The following is a 12,877-nucleotide window of genomic DNA, read 5'->3' on the forward strand; positions in this document are numbered from 1 at the left end:
ACTTGGCCACATGCTTTTGCTTTTTTCTTCTCACTTGGTTCTCTCTCCCTGTCTGTCTGTCTGTCTGTCTCTCTCTCTCTAGGAATCTAGAGAATCAAAAATCTGGCTCCCCCAGGACATAAACTCGGCTCACCCTAAATCATAGGCAACTCCTTGAAAGTAGCAGAAGCCCTGTCTCCATGCTGTGTAGATCCAACGAAGCTCAGGGCAGTGGGTGATACCACTCTTTGTGACCTGATTGGGGGTTTCTCCCAAGCAGGATTCAATGGGAGCCAAATCAAGTCCCCCTCTCTCTCTCTTTCTCTCCTCTCCCTCTCCCTCTCTTCAGTTCTCTGAGACTTTCCCATTCACTTGGCTTTTGTGTCTCTAGGATTCTAAGGTTTCTGAACTGCCTCCCCCAGGACATAAACTCCGTTTACTCTGAGAACTTCAACTACCCAAGGAGGCTCAGGGTGATGGGTGATTCAGCCCTCTGGAATCTCTGACTAGGGGCTTCTCCCCATGTTGAGTAATAGTGCAATGAGAAGCAAATCAAGTCCGCCATCTCTCTCTCTCTCTCTCTTTCTCTCTCCTTAGCGTTCCAAGATATCCCCCCACTCTCTTTTCCTCCCCTATGAGGACACAGACCCCCCTTCCCCCTGCTAAATCTGATCTTCCTTTCCCTCCACAGAAGTCCTCTATACTGCCTCCATAAAAATCTCCCTCTTTCTCTACTGTCTGGCTTTCAGTCCCTTCTAAAACATTTTCTCTGTTGTAACATAAAATTCTGGGCTAAGGATTCTTATATCCAACAAGGTGTTCTTTAATATTCTAGGGTGTCACCTCTGGTTTAGGTTGCAATATGTCCATACCTAGGCCCCTCTAATTGCCTGAAAAGCATACTAAGCCATGTTTTAAAGGTGCCTGATTTCCTTGCCATGTTCTTTTCCTCTAGTTTGATCAGGGCAACACCCTGGGCTGGCACCTGGGAGATCCCCTCCCTAAATTTTGTTTGTTTGTGTCAGATCCTTTCTATTCTCTGAGGCAGTACTCTAGGCAGTAAGTTAAGAGCACAAACATCCAGGAAAATAGGTGGGTCAGCTCAGCAGCTTCAAGATGGTACCGGGCCATCCATCTCCTGAGTCTTTGCGGATCCCAAGGGCCCTGGGGATAGGGAGCATGATCCCATGGTGGCAAGGGATCAAGGCTTGGAAGAGCAGGTCAGTGACTCTGGATGCTGGGCACCAGTACAGAAGCCTATCTTATTTTCCCTCTTCCTTAGATATGCGTGATACTTCCGATATTCCAGCTGACAGTTTGGGCTACCTGCTATGGAACTGGGATAATTTTCCCACCACAAAGCTAAAAGGCTACTGCAATCCTGCCCGGCCACAGTATCACTTGGAGGCAGTCAGCATTAGCCCACGTATGGAACAGTGAGTTATAACCCTATCTTACAATTAAATCTCTTTTGTAAAAGAGAGGGAACGTGACAAGAAATTCTTCACATACAGCTTGTATGGCCTTATATCAGGACAAAAGCATGAAGGGCTCTTGCCAATGTTATGCCCAAGAGGACTAACAAATACTTCTTCCTCATAACTCTTCTTTGCAGAAGGAGGCAAATAGTTTGAATATCCCCCTTTTAAATAGCTCCACCTTCCCAGAATCCTCATTTAGTCGCTATTAAAACCCACTGCAGTCAAATATAAAGGCCATCACTTAATACAAGCTAAAAGATGGGGAAGCATAGCACGCTGATGGGACTCTCAATTACAATACCATCCTCCAGTGTGTAAAAGACAGGAAAAGTTGTCAGAAATTCCCTAGGCCCATATATTTGTGGCTCTCCATCAAGACTAGGACCTAAAAAAAGATTTGTCACTGTGTTTTGCCCATGTCTCAGTTTCCATTAAAAGAGAAAATACTTGTTGGCCAAAAGGCATGAGAATATGTACTACCAAGCCACTTAACTGTAATAAGCTAAGGGAAATCACTCAGGAGAGAGAAGAAAACCTGGCTCTGTTCCAGGAGAAGTAATGGAAGCCTTAAAAATTTACTAATGTAAACCCAGATTCCCGGGAAGGGCAAATCTTACTGGATACCCATTTCAGCAGCCAGTCTGCCCCTGACATTTGGATTAAGCTGCAAAAGCTCTCCGCGGGCCTGCAAACTCCCATTAAAGACTTATTAGAAACTGCCTTTCCTGTCTTTAACAGTTGAAACAAGGCTGTGGAGGAGAAAAATAGAGTTAAGCAAAAATAAATAAATAAATAAATAAAACAGAGAACAGGCTTAGCTTATTGCAGTTGTTGTTAACAGTGCCCTGTCCCCTGAGGTCAGCCAAATTGTAGGTCCAGGTGTCCAGGGCCTTGCTTCAACTGTGGGTCAGAGGGCCACTGGCAAAGAGGGTGCCAGAAACGTTGAAACAACCCTTGACCTTGGGACTCACCAGGGCCTTGCTGCAGGTGCGACCAACATGGCTTTGGGCCCAGGGCCTGCACTGTCTCCCAAAGGGGGAGCAGGACAGCCCCTCGAGGCCTGCTTGTGGCAAGTGAAGAAGATTGAGGGTGCATGGCTCTGCTGACTTCACATCTCACAAACTTAGGGAAGCCCCAGGTGACATCAGCGTGGCAGGTAAGATTATTAATTTATTAACCCTAGAACCACTGTGTACTGAACTCCCATTCTGGACCTACCTCTACTTAGACTTGCCTAGTTATGGGAGTTGATGGTAAAGTCAAAACTAGAATCTTCTCTACCCCTCTTCTTTGTAAACTTGAGGACATGCTAGTGTCCCATCAATTTCTCTTTGTCCCTGAATGTCCCACCCCCCTCCAGGGAGGGATCTTCTTTACTCCTTGGGGGACACTTTATGACTAGTAAACCTGGTTGGTATTTACCCTCTTGTTTGTCCTAAGGTCTTTACTAGATTTGAGGCCTCTTGGTATCCCCCTAAAATTCCTAGGCAAATAGACTTGCCTGTAGAGAATAAAGGCATCCCAGGACAAGCCTGCTGAGTAACTTTGTCTGCATTAAAATTTTCAGTCCTAATTTTTAAAAGACACATTTTGTATCCTTCTTCACTCTGACTCTCAATACCAATTTGCTTTGAAATAACAAAATTCCTGCCCAGCTCACTTAAAGAGTGCTGACTTAAAGGTTTCAAAATAATCCCCACACCTTTAAGAATGCCTTAGCAACAGACCTTACTAACTTTCAACTGCCTTAAAGCTCAGTGTTACAAGATATTAACTTTATGAACTAACACATTCCTGAAATAAAAGTGAATTTTGTTTATCGTAGTCATCACTAACTGAATGTGTATGGAAAGTTGCAAAAAGTTTTAAAAAGTGAATTTTGGAATTGCTTGCTAACTGCAGGACCTGGATAAACGTGGAAAGTTATGAAAAGTTTAAGAAAGTATTATTTATAGTCACTGCTGACTGCAAGATGACAAAGTTTATAAAAATGAATTCTGTAATTGTCAATGCTGCTCTCAAACTGCTGTTTTTTTATTTATTTTTTTTTCAGGGTAAAATGTATTTTTATTTTATCTTAATATCTGAACACATTTCTCCCCACACCTATTATACCCTTCAATGCTCTTTGACACCTCAATAACCATGCTAGATGTAATCTGATTCTGGTCCCAAATGGAGATAATACAACTTTCTGAATCAAATTTGTTTGATTTGTTCTCAGATAAACCATGGTGGTATTTTTAGAACTAGTACCCTGGATACAGCCACATTTATTACTTGTATGTAATCTGTATGGCCAGGACCACTAATTTGGAAAATCTTTAAATTAGGTAAGATAAGAAATGTGATCACTGAGCAACAGTTCACTGGGATTTCTTTGGTAAGCAACTGAGCTTATACTTGCATAGGCAAATAGCTAAAGCATCGCACAAGCTACCACAAGCATCGCAACTCCAGTCACTGTTAGTACGATTAAATCAAAGGAATTTGAGATTTAATAACTAGGTAGGTTCTCATTCATACAAATATAGTTGATGATGTCATCTTTGCTGAGAATGGAATATGTCACCAACATAATTCTATTTAAATAATGTTTTCAAATTATCAAAGAACTGATTTATCTACTGACAAGACTAAAATATGACACAAATGCAATCTTAAACTAAAATAATAGATTTGTATTAGAAAATACTATTGTTCCCTAATACTTAGATTATCCAACAGTAATAGCTTTATTTGGAATTACTTCAAGACACTCAGAGAATGAATAATTGTTTGGAAGGAACAATTTTAAGGCTCTTAAATCTAAAACACATTAAATGAGTGGATCAGGACTGTTTGATCAAACAGATCCTTAATAAAAGCAATCCCTTATCAGTTATTCATTGTAAAACCTCTGGACCACCATTATTCACCCATTCAAAAGCTTCAAGCCACATCAAAATAAAAGGCATGTGTGCTTTCTGGATTTTGTCATCTGTGCCAGTTTTAAAGGATTATGTGCCCTAGAAAAGCCATGTTTTAATCCTGATCCATCTTGTGGAGGCAGCTGTTTCTTTTAATTCCTATTCAGTATCATAGGTTGGAAGCCTGATTAGATTATCTCCATGGAAATGTGGCATGCCCAATTGTGTGTCTTAACCTTTGATCAGAGAGAGATGTGACTCCACCCATCCCAGGTGGGGCTTGATTACTTTATTGGAATCCTTTAAAAGAGGAAATATTTTGAGAAAAGCTTGAGAACCACGAGAGCCCATGCAGCCAGAGACCTTTGGAGCTGAAGAAGGAAAACACCCCCGGGGGAGCTTCATGAAAGAAGAAACCGGGAGAGAAAGCTAGCAGACATCACCATGTTCACCATGTGCCTTTGCAGTTGAGAGAATGAAGCTTCATCGGCCTTTCTTGAGTGAAGGTAACCTTTTGTTGGTGCCTTAATTTGGACATTTTTATAAACTTGCTTTAATTTAATTAGTTTCACAGCATTAGAACTGTAAACTTACAACTTAATAAATTCCCCCCATTAGAAGCTGTTTCATTTCTGATATATTGCATTCTGGCAGCTAACAAACTAGAATACCATCTTTCAAACTAAAAACTACACACACACATAAAAATAATCACAAAGCCAGCCACTATAGTGTATAATCATGGTAAAAGACATGTTTAAATATCAATGTCTGGGTGGTGCAAGGTAGTTCAGTGATAGGATTCTCACCTGCCATGTGGGAGACCTGGGTTCAATGCCCAGCCCAGGCACTTCCCAACACACACAAACCAACAAACAAAAATTCAACAAATGGTACTTTAATAATGGGATACTCAAACGGAAAAAAGAGTGAAATGTGACAAAAAAAAATCAGTGTGGTAAGTTAACTTCTATCGAGTCAACCAAAATGGGATAATTCTTTTTTAATAAATATGCAAATAATGTAATTACTAGATTTTATTATAGTTTTCTAATAATGACTTGATTTGAATCATTTTCAGACATTCTGTCTCATTTTTAACTTTGACATTTTTATCGGACAGAAGCAAGACAGATATAACAAATATTATTATATATTTGTTGCAACTAATAACATTTAATTTGCTATTTGTTTCATTTATCCATGCTACCCTGATTCTTCATTTGGTAGTGATTAGTCTCTGCTGCACAGAATAAGCCCATTTAAACAACCAAGATTTCACATTTCAATGAGAAACTATTGTCCACATGAATTCCTTTAGCAAATATAAAGTGTGACATAGTATATCCTTTAAATTATGCGAACTGTTAGATAAGCTTTGGTAAACAGATAAAGACACTTCAGAAAAACATATTGAAATGATTCACTTAGAAAGGTTATTATATGTTAATTGAAAAAGAGTATCAACATTAATATCACTGAAATTAGTGTAACTATGACAATGTCTAAAATTTTAAAAAATTCAACTTCTTTTTCATCCTTATCAGTCATCCTTTTTTGAAGAAATTTTCATTTCAGGAATGAGAACTTTCTTAATTTGTCCAATTTCTGTTCCTTCAATATTTGGCTTCTCGATGATAAATTTTAACAGATTAGACCTCAGGAAGTGTCCTTTATTTCAAGATCTGCACATGCTCATGGACATCATGAACTTTTTCAAGAACTTTAAGTGGAGATTATTTTTGCAAAGATGTGGTCAATGTCATTAATTCAAGCTTCTGCTCTCTTATTTCTTTTATTCTTTCAATTGGTGAAGCATATTCTTGATTAATCAGATTTCCAACATCATATAGGGCAGTTAGGAAATTTTTTTTCTTCTGTTCTAATGTGTCACTAAGTTCTTTACAATAATGGAGAACAGCTTCCTTATCAGCTGGACCATCTTCTTGGAAGGAGATTTTTGTTCTTTCAGTGTTTCAGTAAGATGACTCAGATCTGTCCAGCGTGTGTCAGTTAACTGTTCAAACAGCTCAGTTAAACGACTCAATGAAAAGTTATAGGGAAGTTTTTCTTAATCATCCGAGTACTTTATCTAAAAGTTAAAAACTTCATATCATACCAAAATACTATCCTTCTTAATATTTATGTTGACCTTATCATCTCTGTATTTCAGAAAGCCATCTTCTCAGTCTTAAAGGAAAGCTGTTACAAAACATTTGTTCTCTCACCTTTAAAAGTAAGGTGCTACTTGTCCACATCCCTGCATCCCTTAACTTGGCACACAGATGAGAAAAAAAAATAAGGACAATAAATAAATAAATAATAGGGAGGGGCAAGGGGTAAAAATATTGGGTAGATTACAATCCTAGTAGTCAATGAGAGGGAAGGGTAAGGGGTATGAGATGGATTCTTTTTTCTTTTCTTCCTTTTATTTCTTTTTCTGGAGTGATGCAAATGTTCTAAAAATGATCATAGTGATGAATACACAACTATGTAATTTTGTGAGCCATACTTTGGAAGAACTATATGTGTGCATGAAGAACTCTCAATAAAAACATTTTTTTAAAACAGCTTCATTTAAAATATTTACAAATAATTAAGACTTACATTGTAAACTCTTATAGTAGTCACAGTTACTCCTGATCTTTACCTAGTATTTCTAAGTTCTGAAATGCTTCACACTTTGTATAACCTAGTAATTCCCTAAAACTTTAAGTATCTATGTGATACTTAAAACTCAAAATGGAATTTATCCAACTCTAAAAGTCAGCATTATGCCATACAGAAACCATTAAAAAGCTGTAAATTTTCTACATCGCATTATCTTATTTAACCTGTCTAGTATTTGTAAAGTCCCTTGAAGGACTAAAGAAAAAAGTAAAACTATTAAACTTCCCCATCTGGGGAATTCTTGCTGTTCTCTTAAACAATAGGGGCTCCCAATTTTTCAAGTCAAACTAAAGTGGAGCCAAAGCCCTATCCCCAGGAACTTTAGCTCAAAAAGCGAAACTCACCTCTTTTGTTGCTCACATGTGACCTCCTCTCTCTAAGCCAACTTAGTAGGTGAACTCACGACCTCCCCCCAACATGGGACATGATTCCCAGGGATGTAAATCTCCCTGGCATAGCGGGACCCGACTCCGGAGGATGAGCTGGGACCCAGAATCATGGGAATGAGAAAATGACCAAAATGGGGAGGAGAGAAATGTGACAAAATAAAGTTTCAGTGGCTGAGAGATTTCAAACAGAGTTGAGAGGTTATCCTGGAGGTTATTCTTATGCATTTTATAGCTATCCTTTTTTAGTTTATGGTGTATTGGAGTGGCTAGAGGGAAGTACCTGAAACTCTTGAACTGTATTCCTTAGCCTTGATTCTTGAAGAAGACTGTATAACTATATAACTTTTGCAATGTGACTGTGTGATTGTGAAAACTTTGTATCTGATGCTCCTTCTATCCAGAGTATGCACAGATAAAGAAAAAAAGGATAATAAATAAATAATAGGGGCAGATAAAGAGTAAAAATTGTGTAGATTGAAATATTGTGAGTTAGTGAGAGGGAGAGGTAAGGGGTATGAAATGTATGAGTTCTTTTTTTGTCTTTTATTTCTCTTTCCGGAGTGATTCAAATGTTCTAAAAATGATCATGGTGAAGAATAAACAATTATGTGATGATATTGTGAACCACTGATCATATAATATGGTTGGACTGTATGTGTGTGGATATTTCTCAATAAAAATATTTTAGAAAAAGCAAAACTAATTGCTCTCAATTGAGCTCTACAAGTAAGAAAACAGAAAAAGCCATGCCTTCCCAGTCCTGCATGCTCACACAGCAGTGTAGAGAGAGTGGAGTTTTCAATTAAACACAAGCAAAAAAATCCTCACTCTCTTCAATACTATGCTCTTACCAACAGAAAAATAGTGACAATTCACTGCCCTGGCCATCAGAGAAATAATTCTAACATCTCTTCAAAAAATAACTGGACCAACAGGCAGCCAAAGCCACAGCCCATGTGGCTTTGAACCCCTTCTAAGCCTCATCCCTGCACCCCTTAACTTGGCACATGTACCCTCTTATTTCATAGTTGAGCAGAAATGAGCTGCCCAGCTTAAGATTCACTCTTAGATGAGAAAAATGGCCATTTCCTTCCCTCTTCTCCAGTCTCTTTTGGCTAATGCACCTCCTAGGTCCTCTCACTTCTATCCTCCTCTTGTTATTGATTGGCCCTTGCATTTATAAGCTTCTCATTAAGTTTATTTCTTCCAGTCTAGAAGCCTTTCAAACCCTACCAATGCTGATGGGAAGATTTTTAGCCATTCTAACCACCCCTCTGGACTCCCCCGCTCTCAACTTAACTGAGATATCCAGAAAGTTCTATACCCTATCAGCTGGGCCTACACCCCTGACAAGCAAGAAACAACTACAGAAAACAGACCTTCATCCCTCAGCACCCCTTAAGATTAAGTGGTGAGAACACTCTGAGGCGGAAGTTGAGGCAGGCTAGAACAAGGACGTGAGAGAGGAGAGAAGTCTTTGAAGAAGGACAGTTCATCAAGGTCAAGAAGGGCCCTATTCCCACAGACACCCTTTCAGGAGAAACACCCAGCAGCAGCCAATCCATCTGGGGGTGCCAAACATCCGCCACCTGAGTGAGGAATCTACAGAGAAGGGCGAAGCCAAAAGACCCACCCAAACGTACTATCTACCACCAGACACTGCCCTGGAGAGAAGGGAGGGGAAGAAAAGTCCTGAACAAGGAAGGGGGAGGGAGCATTAGGAAAGCTGATCTGTAAAAGCAAATGGCTCCACATTGCCTGTTGCCTCTCGCTTTTTATCTTACCTTTCTTCTGAGAGTGCCCACATGTCTTCTTACATATGTATTCAATAAATGTTCTATCTACTTACTCTAAAAAAAAAGGAAGAATGCATATGAGAAGACATGTGGGCATTCTCCAAGAAAAGAAGGATGTGAGGAGAAGGCCCCACAGCATTGGGGCCATCTGCTTTTCTTATACCTTTTTTTTTTTTTCTTTCACATGGGCAGGCATGGGAAATGAACCCAGGTCCTCTGGCCTGGCAGACAAGCATTCTTGCCTGCTGAGCCACCGTGGCCCAGGCCATCTGCTTTTATAGATTTCTGTTCCTTTTGTAAATTTTGGGATCTTAGATGACTCACTCAGGTGGGATTAGTTGACTCCACCCTTCTCCACAGATGACTCACTCAGCTGGGGACCACTGGCCCACAGGTGCTATTGATTGCTGTTCTTTTCTGAGCTATCTTTCTCTTTGAGGCTTGACTGCTTTTGGAATTTTCCTTTGCTCATCCAGCCAGAACCTGCCTCAATTTCCCTCTCAGAGATTTCTGACTCCCTTAATCTTAAAGGAATTTGGGCAGATCTGTCTCCTGTAGCTGCTTCAATCTGTCAGTGGGTTGTAGGCCCTACTTGGGGGAGCACAGACGTCTCTGGCTATTGCGAGTGGCTGGTTGAGTGTGGGGGATGGGAGCACAGCCTCTGGCCAGAATTTTGTTGTGAAAGGCTTCTAATCTGGAAGTAACAAACTGGGTGAGAAATTTTCATAAACACGGTCTGAACAGAAGATGCAGCTCAGGGTATTCCTTGGAGTTTTCAGGAACAGTTTCGTTGGGCTTGGCATACTATGGCAATTGCAAAATCTGGCTGAAATTTGTATGGGGGTAACTTTTAGAATGACTTCTCAAGTCTGTTTGAAATTCCTTAGCCACTGAAACTTTCTTTTCCATTTTTGGTTAACTAATTTTATGATACAAGGGCTAGGCTCATCCTTGAGAGTCTTGTTTCACATTGCCAGGGAGACTTATACCCTTGGAAGTCATGTCCCATGTAGGAAGGGGAAGTATTGAGTTTATTTGAAGACTTTGGCTGAGAGAGAGAGACCACATCTGAGCGAAAAAAGAGGTTCTTTGGGGGTGACCCTTAGGCGTAGCTTTGTCATTATGAAAATAAGTTTTATTAGGGCAAGTGTCAAGATCAAGGGCTTGGCTTATGAAATTTGGAGCCCCTATTGCTTAAAAGAATAGCAAGAAGTCCCCAGATGGGGAAGTTTAATAGTTTCACCTTTTTTGTAGTCCATTAAGGGACTTTGCAAAAACTTTTACTTTTTGATTAAGATTTTATTCTTTATTTTAGGTTTCATGTCAAATAAAGCCAAAATAGGTTGTTTTATGGTCTGCAACTTTTTTCTAAGAATGACTAAAACCAGAGTAATAATGTTTATAATGTTGTTTAACATTACATAGATCAGTAAGTATCAGAATATAACAAGGACAGTGAGAATATTGTCAAGACTTTAGGTATTTTAAACAGTTTATAAATATATGAATAATATTTCACCCATGCAAGTTTAGCTAACAGAAGGATAGAAAATCTCTTTCAATCATTGTAATATTTCCTAACCACTATAACTATATAGTATGTTATTTAGCATCTCACTTTTATAAGGTGAACGAACAAATTCTTTGTTAGTTTTCATATAAGAGTGAGATTTGTCTTTTGAAATAAAGGATAATAAAGTCAACATAAATATCAATAAAAATATTACTTTGATATATTATAAAGTTTTTATGTTTTAGACAGAGTACTCAGAGGGTTAAGAAAACCTTTTTATAACCTTTCATTAAGAGCAAACTAATAATTTACAGTATGTTCTAGTTTGCTAGCTGCCAGAATGCAAAATACCAGAACTAGAATGGCTTTTAAAAAGGGGAATTTAAGAAGTTGATAGTTTATAGTTCTAAGGCCAAGAAAATGTCCCAATTAAAGCAAATCTGTAAAAATGTCCAAATTAAGGCACCAACAAGAGGTTATCATCACTCAAGAAAGGCCAATGATGTTCAGGGTTTCTTTCTCAACTGGAAAGGCACATGGTGGCAACATCTTCTAGCTTCCTTTCCAGGCCTCTTGCTTCATGAAGCTCTCCCAGGGGCATTCTCCTTCATCTCCAAAGGTTGCTGGCTGGTGGACACTGTAGCTCTCGTGTAGTGTCTCTGCTGCTCTCATCATGTCAAGCTTTCTCCAAAATGCTTCCTCTTTTAAAGGATTCCAGTAAAGTAAAAGACCCACCTGGAGTGGGTGGAGTCACATATCTCTCTATTCAAAAGTTAATACCCACAATTGGGTGAGTCACATAACCTAATCAAATTTCCAACCTATAGTACTGAATAGGGATTAGAAGAAATGGTTGCTCCCACAGATTGATTAGGATTAAAGCATGGCTTTTCTAGGGTACATAAATCCTTTCAAACCAGCACACAGTATTTTAACAAAATTCAGCTTTTCAAACCTTCTACAACTTTTTATACCCATCTAGGGCTTGCAGTCAGCAATGACAACAAATAAAATTCACTGTCTTAAACCCTCCACAACTTTCTATATCCATTTAGGGCTCATAGTCAGCAATGACTACAAGCAGGAGTCTCTTTCATACTAGGAACAAGTTCACAAAATTAACATATTGCAAGACTATGTTCTAAACAGCTGCAGGTTAGTAAATTCTGTTGCTAAGGTATTTTTAAAGATATGGGAACTATTTCAAAATCATTGGGGGAAGCATTGTCTTAGTGTGTTGGGTGATAATCTTATCCTGAAGTCCCTGTCATTCAAAAGCCAATATGTATTGAGGGTCAGGGTGAAGATGAGTACAAAAAAGCATTTTTAAGATCTAGGACTGGGAACCTGAACACAGACATGGGCTATTTTGGGGACTTGCTCCAGGATGCTTTCCTCTTATCCAGACAGGTCTATTTGTTCAAGGATCTCCTTGGGGATGCCTAGATCTAGTAGGCACGTTGGGACAAACAAGTGAGGAAACTAGCCTGGGCTACAAGTCTTAAGGTAGCCCCCAGGGAGTGAAGAAGATCCCTCCCTAGAAAGGGGTGGGACATTCAGGGACAATGAAAAATTGATGGGATACTAGATTGTTTCCAAACTTACAAAGGAGAGGGGTAGTGAAGGTTCTAGTTGTAGCTTTACCATCAAATCCCATAATTAGGCAAGTCCAAGAAGAGGGAGGTCTACAGGCAATTTAGGACAGAGTAAGTAGCTCCAGTGTTAATTAAGAAATTAATAATCTTGCATGCCAAGTGCCACCTGAGGTTCCTCTAGGCTGATGGTCATATGTGAAGTCAGAGGAGCCATATGCAGCCTCGGGCACCCTCAGTCTTTTCACTTGCCATTAGCAGGTCCGTGGAGGCTGTCCTGCTCCCCCTTCAGAAGACAGTATATTTCCTGAGACCAATGCCCATACTTGGGACACTTGGGGAAAAGCCCTGCGGGGTCCCAAGGTTGAGGGTTGTCTCAAGGTTTTGGGCATGCTCCTTGCCATTGGCTCTGTGACCCACAGTTGAAACAAGGCCCTTGAGGTTTGGAGCCACAATTCAGGTAACTTTGAAAGGACAGGGTGCTTTTAACAGTGACTGCAATAAGCTGAGCCTGTTTTCTGCTTGTTTGTTTGTTTTTGTTTTTTGTT

General features: G+C 39.6%; 1 pseudogene; it reads right to left on the bottom strand.

Moving 5' to 3' along the window:
• Positions 1-5,654: 5,654 nt before the first annotated feature.
• Positions 5,655-9,235, bottom strand: LOC143661107 (tripartite motif-containing protein 59-like; annotated as a pseudogene).
• Positions 9,236-12,877: the final 3,642 nt, after the last annotated feature.

Source organism: Tamandua tetradactyla, chromosome 17 (assembly GCF_023851605.1).
Source record: "Tamandua tetradactyla isolate mTamTet1 chromosome 17, mTamTet1.pri, whole genome shotgun sequence".
Lineage (NCBI taxonomy): Eukaryota > Metazoa > Chordata > Mammalia > Pilosa > Myrmecophagidae > Tamandua > Tamandua tetradactyla.